Source organism: Akebia trifoliata, chromosome 11, assembly GCF_017979445.1.
Source record: "Akebia trifoliata isolate Shusen 1 chromosome 11, ASM1797944v1, whole genome shotgun sequence".
NCBI lineage: Eukaryota > Viridiplantae > Streptophyta > Magnoliopsida > Ranunculales > Lardizabalaceae > Akebia > Akebia trifoliata.
Window position 1 is genome coordinate 19,261,644 of NC_141385.1, and position 18,648 is coordinate 19,280,291.

The 18,648-nt window shown below is 34.0% G+C and overlaps 1 long non-coding RNA gene across 1 annotated transcript; it reads right to left on the reverse strand.

Moving 5' to 3' along the window:
- Positions 1-15,113: 15,113 nt before the first annotated feature.
- Positions 15,114-17,352, reverse strand: LOC147391088 (uncharacterized). The gene is made up of 3 exons (XR_015170271.1): positions 15,915-17,352; positions 15,658-15,827; positions 15,114-15,206 (listed from the first exon to the last, which is right to left on the reverse strand). It is a non-coding gene; the product is annotated as an uncharacterized LOC147391088 (long non-coding RNA).
- Positions 17,353-18,648: the final 1,296 nt, after the last annotated feature.

Genomic DNA, 18,648 nt, shown 5'->3' on the forward strand with positions numbered 1-18,648 from the left:
AATAAATATTAGGGGGCTCCATTTAAATAAGTGGGCAACCATCAACAATTTTGCATGAGGGCTTGATTGATTAATTTTCTTGGTTCAGATTTTTAAATCAATTTTATTAAGATTTCAATTTACGTTAATTAATTTTTTATTTATTAATTTCAAGTTTTAAAATTTTTAAAATTGAAAAATTATCGTTTTGTCCCCGAAGAGAACTTTTGCGTTTCAAGTCATTTTTCGATGTTCCAGGATGTTTTCGAATCGATTTTCTGTTAAAAATTCAATGGGATTATCGATTTATGTCACTTATGGAATTTTTGACGTGAAATGATTGTGAACCCTTAAGAGGGATCTTTCCATAATTTTATCGAATTTGGTGAAAATTGGCGGAATGATTTATTTGATTTTATTTTATTGTTTTATGTGTTTAAATGGGGTTTCCTAAGCTTAATGTAGGCTGTAGGGATGTTTTGATGTTAGGAGTATTTTGGTAATTTGGTCATTTTTAGTGATTTTTAACGTAAAGCTTCTTTTTATCTGAAAATGATGATTTCTATGTTTTGGATCGTATTTTCCTAGCGTGACGTGGTTTTTAGAGTTTTGTTTATTTGAGATACCTCATCTAAATTTCTGAAACATATCTAGTAGCAGATATAGCATTGGAATAATCATCCATCATTGGGAATTGTCACGATCGGGTTGACAAGTTGATTAATCAGGCGAGTGCAAAAATGAGGTGTCTACACTTAATATTTCAAGAAGCTGAGAAGCACCTCTCAGATATGGTTATCTCCATGTCACTGGTAGCAAAGATAGACAGGCCAATGAGAATAGTGTGTTTTCAAATGGCAAAGGACAGCATTGAAATTATCAATTTATGGGCAACGAACTTGGGGAAAGTGCTCGATCTTGTTAAAACTAGTACCTAATTTTACCGATCGCAAGTAGTATGTCTCTCCCTCTCTTGTACGTGCAAACACACACCCCCCCTACGCATGCAATACATTCATACATGATGACAACTTGTTTTGGTCATCTTTTGCAGATTGATTCTGATATCGCTCTAGATTTTGTTATTGTCCAAGTAGGTGACAAGACCTACTCAATTCAAATCACAGATGTGATTTTAATTAATTTTGGTTTCATTTCTCTTGTAAAACCTCTTCATTTCTCATGTTTTATTGATCCAAGTTTCTCAAAATGACACTGCTCTTAGCCCCCCCAAGCTCTGGGAAGACTACATTGATGTTGGCTTTGGCTGGAAGGCTTGATTCGTATCTTAAGGAACTGTTAATTTCATTAATTTAAATTGTTTATCTTATGTGTTTTGTCTTCGGATTCAAAAATTGTAACACATTCTTTCTGGAACATCAGTTTTCGGGTAGAATACCTTATAACGATCATGGAATGGACGAGTTTGTCACACAGAGGACGTTTGTGTAGATCAGTCAACACGACCTCCATATAGGAGAGATGACAGTATGAGAAACCTTGGTTTTCTAGGCGAGATGTCAAGGGACTGGAATAGAATACGGTAAGTAAAACATATTTGGTTTCAAAATACATAACATGGTCTAAGGTATCAAAAATTTTGAATTCATTTTTCAAATATATCAACAATTTGCAATGACATTGGCAGAGCTATGAAGAAGGGAGAAGGCAGCAAATATCAAGCCTGATCCTGATATTGATCTCTATATGAAGGTGGGAAAGAACTCCTTCGTAGTTTATACATTATTATGAGAGAAACGGAATTAGATCACACCCCTCTTTTGAGATGACTATGTGGTCTATCAAGTTAGGTCAATGAATTTGTAGTTTCAAACTTTCTTTTATGATGTTTTGTGTGGAATTGTTATGTTTTAATTTGAACTACATCACTTTCATATATTTTCAAATTGGTTTCCACTTAAACTGTTTGAATTTCACATGCAGATTGTGTTTTTCGTTGCCGTCGATGGGAGAAGTTTGGTTAATGGGTTTGTTCTTGGCAGATTCTAGATAAGAGAATTGAGGTGAATTGAATTTTGAAGAACACATTGAGGAGGAGTCGGTTTACTTATATTTGACATAATGAACTTTCTTTGCTTTATTTCTTCTATATATCTGAAAGTTGAAGACGAGGGGCGTTTGGGTCTTTTCATGTTGCTAGTTGGGGTCTAGGTCATCAATTTCAAAACATAGGGGTATCTTTAATATTCAGCAACATGTGAAGGGGGCAGGTGTAAAATTAATTTTTTTTTTCAAAAGTTCATATAGCAACTGCCTGACCATAGCTAAAGACCTAATATATATTTTTTTAAATACCCTATAGCGACGGTCGACGACCCTAGCTAAAGGCCTAATATATATATTTTTTATAAAAATACCCTATAGTGACAACCAATAGTAGCTGTCGCTATAAGTCCTATATATAACAACAGTCTTATGAATAGTTGGCTGTCGATAATACATATAGCATTAGAGGTTTTAGCGACGACTACCAATAGGCCGGGTAGCCGTCGCTATATGTATTTGCGATGGTTTTTCCCCTATAGCGATGGTCGGAGACTATTGCTATATCCCTATTTTACCATAGTGACAGTTGAACGAAACGAAATGAAATGAAACTTGTTTTAAGATTCAGATGAGTTGGAACGGAATTTGGATGTCACCAAACAATTGCAATATGAATCGGTCTCGTTTGGAAATCAATTCGTTTCGTAGGTACTTTTGGGGATGGCTTGCTTGATAGTTCATTTTGTAAACTTTTTAAAAAGAGCTACTATTAACATCCCATTCTTTTACTTATGGTGTGGACTACGCCCCCACTTTTTTTGCTTGTTTCACCCACTTCATCGCTTTCACCCACCATCCCTATCAAATCTCATTTTCCTCTTCAAGCTCCTTCTCCTTCTCATCCTTTTTATTCTTCTCTCTCATTCGTATTTCTTTCTTCTTTATTTTTCTTTTTCTTCTTCTTTGAATCTACATAAGTTTCAAGTAGGGTTTCTTGGAGAAGCAATACCTTTAGAACTTATAAAATAGTTACAAATAGGTTAGCAATGATCGTGGAAACCTCAAGTCCTGATGTAGTAGTTGTTAGAAAATCTCGGTAATGAAAAAAAAATCAAACAAATTAAATATTCATTCTATAAGTTAGTATCGAATTCACCAATTAGTAAGTTCCTAACGAGTCCTTTTAGGTGGATTCGGTAGGATCTTATTGAGTTGCAATGTAAATTTTCAGTAGCTTCCTATCAAATGAAAAATTAGTCTTATTTTAAGTGGGTGTGATGACTAATTTCGCGATTTATTATAAAAGGGGGTGAACGAGCAAAAAAGTGTGTATATAATCCACGCCTTTACTTATTACAGCTCAGTTAAAATACAACAAAATAAGTCAATGGTTGAGAATAAGTAAAAATTGGGGTGCAAATAAAATATCCTTCTCATATTATCTCTTCCAAGTATCGAGTCTGCAATCACGTATTGAAGTTCATTTGTCAAGCAATGAGGCTTGAAAATTCCTAAAAATGACTTACCAATTATATTTCAAAAGGCCAAATCCTAAAATGCAATGGTTTTCAACACATGGGGATGAATAGGAAGAGAAACATAGATCAAATCAGTCTCAATATCTAAATTAGTAGTAAGTTTTAAAGAGCATCTTTACTAAGTAATAGTTTTAAAATGACATTTGTGTAAGGCATCAAAACCTATAATAGAGCATGTTCATTGAAAAAATTGGGATGCCAATGGAAGATACTCTTTATAAACATAGAATTGAAGCCTCAACACTAATCTTCGTTAAAAAAAGAGTATTGCTCAGCAAAAATAGTATTGCTTAGCCACATTCTTATAAGGTGTATACCTTTGGAATAAAGTCCTTGACGATCAATTATACTTTAACACCCTAAAAATTTACCCAAAAATGAATAATTTAGTAAGGAGGATAAATTATGTACTATTTACACTAAAAAGAAAGATGAACATACCTCACACAAGTCATTGGAGATCTGTTTGGTGATCCCTTGAGTAGGTATGATTAGTCTGCTATAAACAAATTATGATTATGTTTCATTTAAACTAGTGCTACTTAGCAACCTTGACATGTAACACCCCGAATTTTTAATTCGTATCTCGAGGAAAAAATAAATAGTGGAATATTAAGAAAATCTTGAAAGTGGGATTTAAGGGTAAAACTTTAGGATGTTTTTGATCATTTTTAATGGAATCTGACCTCACCATTAGATTCAAAATGATCGAAAAACATAGTTTAGCCTGTACCACGCTCAAATGCGAGTCCGAATATAAAAGTTGTAAAATCCTCGATTACCGGGTCGGACTAGGCTAAAACAATGACTTTTTGTGAGAGTAATAATTTTTAAAATTCGATCATATCATTGGGTTCATAATGAAAAATTATTCAACATAGACTATTTATTTGTCATTTTTGGAGATCAGGAAGTCGAATTATCGCCAAAAACGAAAACGACATCAAGTTTATGGGTCACATCAGGCCAAAAATGTAAATTTTTTTATGGAGACATAATTTGTAGAAATTGACTATACCATTAGATCCGGAACGAAAAATTAGGTGAAAGAGAGTATTCATTTGTCAGTTTTGGAGTCCGGATGATCAAGTTATCATCGATCGAAACAATTGACAAAATACCGAATTCGTCCCACATTTTATTTAAATAATATTATTAATTTTTTTTTATACGTCATCTTCCCCAACGCGTCCATACGGCCGAGACATATAAAAAATGAAATATTTTTTTTTTCTCTTCGATCTTCCATCTCAGATCTCTCACAAACGGCTCGCTGTCGACGATCGACGCAGAAGGGAGAAATGTCCGTAGCTATGTTCTCTACAAAACCCACCCAACCTTTCTTTGTTTCATTTTCTATTTTACCCGATATCGTCAAAAATCAGCCGTATTTGGATACGGAAGTTTCGAAACTTTGACCTCAGATTTCGTCCGTTTATGGGTTAAACCGTCTTCCGACGCAGAAGGGAGAAATGTCCGCAGCCTCATTCTCTACATAACCCTCCCAAATTCCTTCTGTTTTCTCATATTTTTCACCCCGTATAGTCAAAAATCAGTCGTATTTTTATACGGAGATTTTGTAACTTCGACCTCGATTTTCATCGGTTTCGGGGTCAAACTGTCTTTCGCCGTAGAAGGGAGAAGAGACGAGCACATCGAGATCTTCGAAACCACCGGGTCGATTTCGAAAATCAGCCGCTTCGAAGTTCGATCTATCTCGATTTCCGTGCCAATCACCTCGATTTCTGCGCACACGCTTTGATCTTTTCGCCTAGACATGGTAAGGAACTCTCAATTTCTATTAGTAATCGTAGATTGTGAAAATTGCATTTAGGACTTTATCGAAAAAATTTGGATGTATTTCCAAAATATAGAATTCTTTTATTATTTCAAAAATTCACGCCAGAAATTGCATGTTTGTTATGTTTAATTGTATTTTTAACAAATTATACGTGGGTAAGGTATTTTAACGGGTTATTTCCATAAATTGGGTCTTGGGCACTGCTTGGACCCCGTTTTGATATGAAATTTGTATTTTTTTTTCAATATTATTGATAGAAATAAATTCTATAGTTGAAAAATGTGATTTAATATTCAATGAACTCATATTGAGTTGATGAATATCAGAAAATTGATGTTTTATTGAACATATTGAAAATTGTAAAAATCGGAAAAAGGGAAAATTGGTATGAAATGGTAAAATGTCAGAGTCACACCCGAGGGGTGATGTCTGCATTTTACGTTGTTGTGTTGTATGTAAGTTGGTGAACAGATATCCAGTGATAATATTATTGGTTGCATGTTTATTTCCTTTCTGTTAGCGCGAGGCGCTGTTTACGTTTCCGTTATGTTATTTATTTTAGGCCGGGTGGCCACACTTGCATGGTAGGAAACTGGATATCTATTCTCAACCTTGTATTGTTAATTTCTCTTTTATTTTCAAATAAAAATAATATATATGTAGTTATTTTGTGAGCTGTTAAAGAGGCTGTGAATGCCTGAAGGGATAGTGCGTCATATCATCCGGAGTGGTGTACTATCCTGGGATGTACGGTAGGGACCACCAAACTCATACGTGGTATGGGACGCGTATGAGAGTGGAGTCACAACTGGAATCCGGGATATTCCTCTCTATCTTTACCAGTGAACTTGTAATGTAAAGGTGGTCGTATACGAATGGTTTGTATATTTGGCAATCACATGCACGCCTGATAGGCATAGACGAAGATGATTGGTCAGTGATCACTAACAATCTATAGTAGTCGAACGTTCTGACACATCGAAAAGAGACCCATTGCTTACGGTCACGTCAAACGGCCAGCCTGAGCCGGATAAATGGTCAACCAAATGTGGTAACGACAGCGACCGGCCACAAAATCAGGAACTAAAAGCCAGAGAGAAATTGTAACATCATGTCCCGCCTGGGAGCGATCCAGTCGTGAATCCCAACACTCTAATTCCAATACTCCACCATTGTGTATTATGTATCTGTTGCTTATTTTGATATATAAAATGAAATCCATGTTTATTGTTTCCATTTGATCAATTAGATTTGTATAAAAAGAGAATGTTATGGTGAGTACTGCTGATCGATGTAATGTGAGTTTTAAAATGTTTAGTTGCTCACCATGGCTATATGTACCAGTTAATCGTAATTTATTATGTAAAACTTTGATTATTTTAAAATGATTTAGTATGCTGATTCGTTCATGCTAGGAGGGGTTATTGGCAGAAATTGTTTGTTTCCTTACTGGGTAACCATTGTTACTCACCCTTTCCTTCTCCATTTTTTTAGTTTCAGATCTGAAGTTTGACGAGGCAGGTATAGAGCATGAGTGAGAATCATCTGGTGGGTCAGATAGACAGCCAGAGTTTGTCACTTGGTGAGTATTAGGGCTACATCCCTCTAGTGGTGGTAGTTTGTCTAGGTAAGATTTTGTTCTGAGCGTTAGGACTTTTGTTAGAGTGAGAAATAATTGTATAATCTTGTATTCTGATTATTCTTCCGCACTCTAATATTTCATTCGTTATTAGACGTATTTAAACTTCCGCTAGTATTATATTTTGTATATGTATGCAGGATTGTATGTCGTTTATCAGGTGCAGGTTGAACGCCTTGGAATGCTAACATAAACAGAAGAGACCATGCCGAAATTTCGAGGTACCACCTAGTACCTCGAGATCTGACATGGGGATTTGTCTTAGTATTCGGCGGGGCGCCACAGATGGTATCAGAGCATAGTATTAGATCCGTTTGGGATACTGATCTACTATGTTTTGAAGAGTTGGCTGATACCACATATATTATAGTGATAATCATAGAGTGTCACTAAGAATTCGACATCCGAGCTCATTAGTAATTTCGTATTGGAATTACGAGTTCTTCCGTGTCTAGAAGTTTATAGAGCCTTGTGAGCCTAAGATAGGATTCTAAGTTTATTCTTTAGTAATGGAAATGGAGTCCATTACTAAGTTCCAATCTATGATAGTAATTCATAATTACGTAAGAGTAGTTTTGGCCTTATTATGATAAGTACCTTGTTATGGATAAACACAAGCGAGAGGAATTAACAAGGTAGAGGCCGAAATGCAACAAAGACAAGATAGGTTCTCGATCAGACCACTGATTTGATAGCACAGCTAATGTCATTAATGAGACAGATGGCTAAGTTTCATATCAAGTTTAGAGAGGAAATATGAATAATACAACCATCACCACCTCGAAGCCAAATGGAAGGAAGGCAATTAGTATTTAATAAGAGACAAATAATTACGAAACTAGCAAATTCATAGGAAAAATAATCATACGTGAGGTGTGATATTATAGACATACCAACTCAATGGATAGAAGAATTTTATAAGAAACAACATATACTACTAAATCAGTTGAAAAGAAGAGTTCTGATATATTACGAATGTGGTAAATTGGGATATAAAGGAGAACAATGTTTGGGTCGATATCAATCGATTAAGGATGCGTGTCTCAAAAAGATGCTAGACAAACCAATTGAAGGAACAATACGGCCACCAGGTTTAAATAAAGTTGATAACATATTCGTGCCATCCCGAACAGACAAGACTAGCGATCGGAAGTGAGAGATGGTACAAGACTTACCACGATTGCAAGGCGCATCACTAAATCCAAGAAATGAGGGAGCGTTGGACTTCTTCGCAAAAGGGAAATACTATTATACCTTAGGGACCATTACCACAGGTCGTGCCTTTGAAGAATGAGAGAATTCCCAAGCCCAAAAGACAGATAAATCCAAGGATGTGGTTGTAGAATTTTCAACGATTATGTCTATCAAGATTTGGAGACTTTTTCGATCTGATTGAGGTCAATAAGTGGGTTTTGAAGACCTGAAAGATTTTGAGTGACATGTAATGCCGAAGAAATCAATGGGTGACGGTGATTACATTCTAGTTGGACGAGAATGCTAATCATTAGTAACATTTTGAGATGAATGTATTGGGAGATGGATCGTTTGAGTGGGTAAACTTCGAGAGGATATTTCTCGATAGATTTATATCCGAGATTGCTCGAGAAATCAAATACTAAGAGTTTTGAGATTAGTGCAGGGTAATCTATCAATTACAAAGACTAAGATATGATGTACATTAGGTTGTCACGATATGCGCCCGAGCTTATCCTGACAGATCTGTAGAAGGGCCGTAAATTCTTTAAAGGACTATAAACTTACCTAAGGGCCAGGAGGTCGATGATTGAGACTACCAATTATAGAGATACAGTCAATCGAGCTTAAAGGATAAAACAAGAGGAGATAGAGTTTCAGACCTCCAATGGGCAAATGAGTTGACCTTAGATTTCTTTTCTTCCCAGATCAGATTTGGCTAAGAGGCCGATGTATTCGAGGTTAATCTTCCCCGGATTAGTGTATCCACAATATAGAACTCCTCCACTATCAAGTTGTAGAGTTCCCCAATCGCCGAGTTATAGAGCAGTTGGAGCTCCAATGATGCCAACAAGGCCAAAGGAATCAACAAGGTAGGTTCAGAGCCTACAAACCCCAGTCTACCAACTGCCTACTCCACAGAGATCTACGAAGACAAAATCATTGACATTGTTATGCATATGGTCAGGTGGAACATATTAGGAAATAATGCTCTCATCACAGTCGCGAGCAAGGATTGTGACCTAGGAGAAAGTACATGTCTCCGACGAAGTTTTGGAAAGTACGATCTCTAATTATAATGTTAGAAATTGAAATTATATTCAATACTGGTTCTTCTAGATCATATAATTCTGTGAAGAGTTTGCACACTTGCTAGAGCTAGAAACAACTGACACAGTTCAAGTAATGAAATTATTTATACTATTGGGAGGCCTTGCAAGGAAAGAATAAGTTTTTTTGGAAGATCATTTAAGAACTTGCATTTAAGAACTTGCAAAATAGGTATTAGAATAATTGTAAAGTGTGAAAAGACAAATGATGTTCAATTGGTATGCTAGTCTTTATATCAATAGTCTAGTCAATTACTCGTATATTATGCTAGTAGATAAGCAAGTGCTTCTTGTATATCCTTCATGTCGAGAGCTACTTCCTCGAATATCAATACAGGGAGTTGCGTATCTCTCTTTTCGATTGAAGATGGCTTAACTTTGGGAGGCCTAACGACTGAACTATTAGATAAAGCAGCTCTTGCTTTACAACTTCTTGAATCGATTCTCCTCCTTTAAAAAGATAGATTATCTTTTCCCTTTTATCTTTCTATCCTCGGTGTCGATTCTAATTCTTCTTTTGCCTTCTCCTTTCATGATCGCCTTCCAGTAAAAGAATTCATTATTATCGTTCTCTTTACGTGATCAATGTTTTCTACAGACAAGCGCTATAAGTAAAGATTATGATTCCGTAGAAGCAGCGGGTACCACTTACCTATGCCCACATCCATCCTAAAGAGATTTAGTAGAGTACAAGTTAGGAGGTGGGTCGATGTAAAACGTGAGAAAAAAATAATCTTGTGACAATGTTGCATTAATAGTGACTTAATAGAATTGTGAGAAAACAGATGTAGGATTTAGCCCATCGAGTAAGATTTTAAATTATAAAGGTTATGACAGAGGTTTTGAAGAAATATCGCAATAAGTAGAAATGTAATAATATTGAATTGAATATAAGGATAGTGGTGTCTTACGGTAAGACTATGCATTGGGGAGTAATATTCATAATAATTATGAGTAAAACATAATAGACGATGTAATTGATGATAAAAGTAAAGATAAAGAATAAAGAAGATATGAAAGGATTGTGGTTGATAGACATTGGTGGGGAAGTGATACAATGTGAATTGATTGTTATCTTGTGGTTATATAAATAATGGATTAGTTGGAGTACAAGTTTGAATTAGAGTGATTAATTAATGAATGTGTTGGGTTGACGGAATATGGGAGACATAAGTCTACGAGTTATAAATTAGATTGGCTTGGGACTAAGAATAGATAGTAATCGAAAATAGGTAGTGTTTATTATACATGTCGTGTTAGTGGAATCACGACAAAGTTTGATAAGTATGATTTCAATTTCGAGGACGAAATTTTTATTAAGGGGGGGAGAATGTAACACCCCGAATTTTTAATTCGTATCTCGAGAAAAAAATAAATAGTGGAATATTAAGAAAATCTTGAAAGTGGGATTTAAGGGTAAAACTTTAGGATGTTTTTGATCATTTTTAATGGAATCTGACCTCACCATTAGATTCAAAATGATTGAAAAATATAGTTTAGCCTGTAAGCACGCTCAAATGCGAGTCCGAATATAAAAGTTGTAAAATCCTCGATTACCGGGTCGGACTAGGCTAAAACAGTGACTTTTTGTGAGAGTAATAATTTTTAAAATTTGATCATACCATTAGGTTCATAATGAAAAATTATTCAACATAGACTATTTATTTGTCATTTTTGGAGATCAGGAAGTCGAATTATCGCTAAAAACGAAAACGACATCAAGTTTAGGGGTCACATCAGGCTAAAAATGTAAATTTTTTTATGGAGACATAATTTGTAGAAATTGACTATACCATTAGATCCGGACAAAAAATTAGGTGAAATAGAGTATTCATTTGTCAGTTTTGGAGTCCGGATGATCAAGTTATCATCGATCGAAACAATTGACAAAATACCGAATTTGTCCCACATTTTATTTAAATAATATTATTAATTTTTTTTATATGTCATCTTCCCCAACGCGTCCATACGGCCGAGACATATAAAAAACAAATTTTTTTTTTCTCTTCGATCTTCCATCTTAGATCTCTCACAAACGGCTCACTGTCGACGATCGACGCAGAAGGGAGAAATGTCCGCAGCTACGTTCTCTACAAAACCCACCCAACCTTTCTTTGTTTCACTTTCTATTTTACCTGATATCATCAAAAATCAGCCGTATTTAGATACGGAAGTTTCGAAACTTTGACCTCAGATTTCGTCCGTTTATGGGTTAAACCGTCTTCCGACGCAGAAGGGAGAAATGTCCGCAGCCTCATTCTCTACATAACCCACCCAAATTCCTTCTGTTTTCTCGTCTTTTTCACCCCGTATAGTCAAAAATTAGCCGTATTTTTATACGGAGATTTTGTAACTTCGACCTCGATTTTCATCGATTTCGGGGTCAAACTGTCTTTCGCCGTAGAAGGGAGAAGAGACGAGCACATCGAGATCTTCGAAACCACCGGGTCGATTTCGAAAATCAGCCACTTCGAAGTTCGATCCATCTCGATTTTCGTGCCAATCGCCTCGATTTCCGCGCACACACTTTGATCCTTTCGCCTAGACATGGTAAGGAACTCTCAATTTCTATTAGTAATCGTAGATTGTGAAAATTGCATTTAGGACTTTATCGAAAAAATTTGGATGTATTTCCAAAATATAGAATTCTTTTATTATTTCAAAAATTCACGCCAGAAATTGCATGTTTGTTATGTTTAATTGTATTTTTAACAAATTATACGTGGGTAAGGTATTTTAACGGGTTATTTCCATAAATTGGGTCTTGGGCACTGCTTGGACCCCGTTTTGATATGAAATTTGTATTTTTTTTCAATATTATTGATAGAAATAAATTCTATAGTTGAAAAATGTGATTTAATATTCAATGAACTCATATTGAGTTGATGAATATCAGAAAATGAATGTTTTATTGAACATATTGAAAATTGTAAAAATCAGAAAAAGGGAAAATTGGTATGAAATGGTAAAATGTCAGAGTCACACCCGAGGGGTGATGTCTGCATTTTACGTTGTTGTGCTGTATGTAGGTTGGTGAACAGATATCCAGGGATAATATTATTGGTTGCATGTTTATTTCCTTTCTGTTAGCGCGAGGCGCTGTTTACGTTTCCGTTATGTTATTTATTTTAGGCCGGGTGGCCACACTTGCATGGTAGGAAACTGGATATCTATTCTCAACCTTGTATTGTTAATTTCTCTTTTATTTTCAAATAAAAATAATATATATGTAGTTATTTTGTGAGCTGTTAAAGAGGCTGTGAATGCCTGAAGGGATAGTGCGTCATATCATCCGGAGTGGTGTACTATCCTGGGATGTACGGTAAGGACCACCAAACTCATACGTGGTATGGGACGCGTATGAGAGTGGAGTCACAACTGGAATCCGTGATATTCCTCTCTATCTTTACCAGTGAACTTGTAATTTAAAGGTGGTCGTATACGAATGGTTTGTATATTTGGGAATCACATGCACGCCTGATAGGCATAGACGAAGATGATTGGTCAGTGATCACTAACAATCTATAGTAGTCGAACGTTCTGACACATCGAAAAGAGACCCATTGCTTACGGTCACGTCAAACGGCCAGCCTGAGCCGGATAAATGGTCAACCAAACGTGGTAACGACAGCGACCGGCCACAAAATCAAGAACTAAAAGCCAGAGAGAAATTGTAACATCATGTCCCGCCTGGGAGCAATCCAGTCGTGAATCCCAACACTCTAATTCCAATACTCCACCATTGTGTATTATGTATCTGTTGCTTATTTTGATATATAAAATGAAATCCATGTTTATTGTTTCCATTTGATCAATTAGATTTGTATAAAAAGAGAATGTTATAGTGAGTACTGCTGATCGATGTAATGTGAGTTTTAAAATGTTTAGTTGTTCACCATGGCTATATGTACCAGTTAATCGAAATTTATTATGTAAAACTTTGATTATTTTAAAATGATTCAGTATGCTTATTCGTTCATGCTATGAGGGGTTATTGGCAGAAATTGTTTGTTTCCTTACTGGGTAACAATTGTTACTCACCCTTTCCTTCTCCATTTTTTTAGTTTCAAATCTGAAGTTTGACGAGGCAGGTATAGAGCATGAGTGAGAATCATCTGGTGGGTCAGATAGACAGTCAGAGTTTGTCACTTGGTGAGTATTAGGGCTACATCCCTCTAGTGGTGGTAGTTTGTCTAGGTAATGTTATAGATTTTGTTCTGAGCGTTAGGACTTTTGTTAGAGTGAGAAATAATTGTATAATCTTGTATTCTGATTATTCTTCCGCACTCTGATATTTCATTCGTTATTAGACGTATTTAAGTTTCCGCTAGTATTATATTTTGTATATGTATGCATGATTGTATGTCGTTTATTAGGTGCAGGTTGAACGCCTTGGAATGCTAACATAAACAGAGGAGACCATGCCGAAATTTCGAGGTGCCACCTAGTATCTCGAGATCTGACATGGGGATTTGTGTTAGTATTCGGCGGGGCGCCACATGGCATCTGTTTGTTAGAGAGATTAAGGTACTAGTACTATCTGATATATATAAATATAGCAACCAAAGAAGTAATAATAAAAAAAGGAGAAGAAAAACAATACCTATTATCCGGGCTTGAGATCAACAATGTAAAAAATATAATTTTACATTGGCAGAGTTAAAAAAGGGGTTAGTTAAAAAAAAAAAGTTATAAAAGAAATCATAAAACATGCATAGGTAAAAAAGTCTATGTAGTGAAATTAAATGTACCAAAAACTAAATGCCGAGATAACATGGATTTACACCTAACTCTCAACCTGACATTGGATCTCTCTTTGCATCTGCATTTGCATCATCACAACATTTAAGTGTAGATTCTTAGTAAGGAATAATGCAGTTGCGTATATGAAATTAAATTATCTTTTTTTTTTCATTTCTTCATCAATAAAATTGTGTCTTGAATTTGGGCTATTCAATGATATTTTCGATTGTCAAATCATCAAAAACTCCTTCCCCACTTTGCAGTTCCATGCTTCCAATAAGGATATCAATAATAATGACATTATAACAATCTGGATCAATAACATACACACATGTCACTCTCTTTACGATAATAGGATCACCCAACTTTCATATACGGAGTAGCTTACAATGATCTCTAGTTGTTTGTGCAGTTGATTGATCTGATCGTACCTCCTACTATGTTGAATTGTGTCTCGCCTATAAAGTTGCAAAATAATAAATGCAACATAAATATTTTATAAATTCAAACATTTAATATGAATGAAATCTACTATTCAATTAAATTAAGATTTATACTTGAGAAGAACACACAAAAGGAAGGTTGCATCAGTGTTCCAGTTTGAGCATAAAAAAATGATTTCTCTTCTAATAACTTGCATGCCCTAGACTTCTCTTCTAGTCACTCTGTCAACTCCTCAAACTTGGCATTAAACTTAGCCTCCAAGTTAGCCTCGAATGTTTGATGTGATGCTTGTTGATTTTTTAAGGTTTTCTTTAATGGAGCTGTATATTGCGTGGAGGTTTTGGAAACACTGAGATCCATGTCTTGTATAAGACCTCGACCATCATAACCATAAATCTATGTAAATAATAATAATAATAAATAAGTAAAATCAATACCTTCAAGAGACATTATGTAGACTAATTAAGAGTTTAAATAAGGCACATACTGTCGCAACTAGATCATGGTCCAAATTCCTATGTATATTAGAGGGATCAGTATCAATCAACCTCTTAATCGCTTTATACAAATTAAATGAATAATAAATAGAAATAATAATATTTAATTTAATAATTTCTTACTGCAATTAATATCAAATGAATAAATAAATTAATTGTTCTTACAAGTTGTTCTTTATCAAGCCCATCCTTCTTAGTATGAGTCGCAAAAAAGACATCCGTCCTTGTGACCTCCCCATTAGGATCTTTTTTTCTCTGTAAGTAAGATACGTAAATACATTAGTAAAAGTTAATATATCTACTAATTTCATGCTTATAGTATAAGCTTCCGAACTCTTCGGCAATCCTTGCTTATCCCTTTCAACCTTAAGTATGTGTAGTCTTTTGTACTTTCCTAAACTTCTTTCCATTATGCCTCAATGTTCAGGTCTCAAACCCTCATTAATGAAAAATTTTCAATCTTCTTTCTTCACATATAGATGTCTTTGAATTTTTCTTTCTGCATCCGTATTATATTTATCATATACATCACAACGAAGATTATTTTTTCAGTCTTTCCATAAAAGATTGACCTTTTTAAGGACCCATTCTCTATTCTTATTTGAAATAATATATGTATTCTACAAGGAAGATAACTTAAAAAAATCATTTTACTATTTTAAATTAATAATTAAAATATACATAATAAAAAGACAAAAGAACTCACCTTTATAACTTCTTACATTTGATTTTTAAGATCATTGGGCACATTACTCCACTTGACATAAACCAGCGATACATAGGTCTTCACAGCACGTCCTATGGATGTATACAATTAGTTTGAGTTTTCTTTAATAGGTTGTCCATCTATGTTAAATCTCATAGGAATACGTGCACCTGTTACAAATAGTCGATAATTTATAAATTCAAACATTTAATAAAAAATACAAAACATGTCAATTTCATGAATCACTAGTAACATACTCTAAGAAGAAGTAAACTCATGAGAAGTGGATGCAGATGATTTATCGCTTAACATAGTACCTATCAAACAAATACAACAATTATAAGAAATTATATATTGATTTATTAAACAAATACACTTACATGCATATAAAATTGATTTGTTAGAATTAAAAATAAATAAATTTTATTTCAATAAAATGTTTAACCATTGATTACAAGCATTGTCAGTCATCATTTTTCATATTATCGTCTTTAATGATATCATCTCGTAATATTGTTGTTAAAGCATTTTCATTCATTCTTGCTTCAAATATAAAGGGATCTTCATAAGAGTCCACATCTCGATTCAATTTTTTTAGAACTTTCAAGACAACATGTCAATCATCCATAGGTCTACTTTGATATTTGTAATAGAAGATTTGAGTTGCTTGAGAAATAAGAATAAATGTCTCATCAATTTTTCTTATATTTTTAATCGATTTTTTAAAATTTACATAAATCAAATTTATTTATGGATCAATTGCATATCCAATTGTGTCTTCTATGTGCACCCAGTCACAATAGAATACTATAACTCTAAAGTCATGATAATTGAGATCTAGAATCTATTTCATAATGCCATAGTAATTAATTTTTTCATTCATCAAATTCGTGTCCTTGACACTTGACTTAAAACTAGTTATAGTTTTTATAGAGACCCCCATATTCTGTGTTGTTTTGTTCATTTCTGAATCTATTATACAAAAAATATATCCATTTACTGAATATGTACTATATAAAATGACTTCAAACTTCGACCCATCAGCAAGCCTTTTTAGGAGACAATTTGATTCATTTTGTAATTGTTGTTGAAGCCAAGAAATGTAATCCATTACCTTTTTTTGTCATAAATTTCTTCTTTGAATTTGATTATCGAATGTATGGTTTTAAATATAAGTAGTATACTTCCTATATACGAAAGTAACATGAATGTGTTATATAATCTTTAACACAATGTTCAAGTGCATAGGAAGATCAAATTTTACATGCCTGTCCCACTCAACATTTTTAGGTGACTAGTAGAGTTCCCATTTACGTGCTTGTAGGCGTTGAACATTTTCAAGAATATAAATCTTTCCTTTTTTATCAGTAGGACATGGTCCTTCCCTATCAGCATCTATTACTATCTCACATGGTTGCTTATGGCATATTTTTCTATTATTGGGTGTGTAATTCATGGCGTATATCATTGTCTCGTCCATGAGGAAACACTCAGTAATAGATCCTTCTAAGTATATATGATTTAGTATGTGTCGTTTATACATTTTCATCATCCTAATATGTGTGTGTCGTTGAATATTATATCTTAATGTTAAACTTATTAATACAATTTAGAAACAAATACATAATATAAAATTTTTTACTTATCTTTCGAAGGAATACATCCATCGATATCTAATAGATTCACAAACTTGGGCTTCCTCTGCCAAGTACACAACAAAGTATGTCATAAAAATAAAAAATGACGATAGAAAATACTTTTCGAACACACATAATGCTTCCACAATTTATTTTTTCATATTCGAAAGTTCTTCATGGATAATCTCCTTCAAACACAAGACATTAATGAATACCGATAATTATCGAATAACATATGTGTCTTGAATACATGCATCAACAACACTGGTAATAGTTATTGCATAAGAATGTGATAATCATGAAACTTCAAGTTTTTTAGCTTGTTATTCTCTAAGCTCATGTTATGTTTTCAATTCGCACTATGCCCCATGTGAACCTTCAAATTATACAAAGTCTTATAAATTAATTATTTTTCTCATCGAGATAGGAGCTTCCAGGTATGTCAACTTGCCATTCTTTTCTATTGGCCATAATTTTTTTCTTTTTCTCATATCCTTTAGACCTTGAAAAGCTTAAAGATCATCTTTAGTCTTATCCTTTGTGTTCATAATTGTTGCATCGAGGTTTTCTATCATATTTTCTTCACGTGCATTACATTCAAATTATCATGAATAGGTAGATTCTATGGGAATGAAATAATATATGTTAGTTGCAAGCATCATTATATAGTATAAATCATTAATATTTAAAAAAATTATAATGCACCTTCTAATATGGAAAATAAAAAAAGACAATCTCTTAGACCATGCAGATGATTCATTTTCATTTACGAACTATTTATGTTTATTGCTTGATATTTTTTCAAATTTTGTTTGGATAATTTCCATATTTCTTAATATCTCAAAACTTCTCAAACACCAATGATGTTTTCTATATTCTTCATTTCCCTTAAATTGTGATTTTTGACTCTTAAAAATATATCTAGGATTTGTTAGAAATCTTATATGTTCCACGTAAGCAAACTTTTTTTCATGTTTTAGCCACAATGCCTTTGTCCCTTCGCTACAAACAATACAACCATACTTTCCTATAGTCCTACAACCTAACAAAAAACCACATACTAGAAAATCATGTATTACCCATAATAAAATTATTTTCATTGTAAAATTTTTTTTTATTAAAGTCATATATTATTGTTCCACTAGACACAATTCCTTCAATTTTGCAACCAATCGCTATAAGTAAACGTCAACATCGTACTTGTAGATACGTGGGCTTCGAAACCTTAAAAAAGGTTTGAACTTATTTATACGGGTTTAGGAGTTTCCACCATTCAATTAAAGTGTGAATGGACACTATAAGAAAATATTCGTTTTGAAATTTATTTTTTGGTTTGTAGTGACTCACATATCCG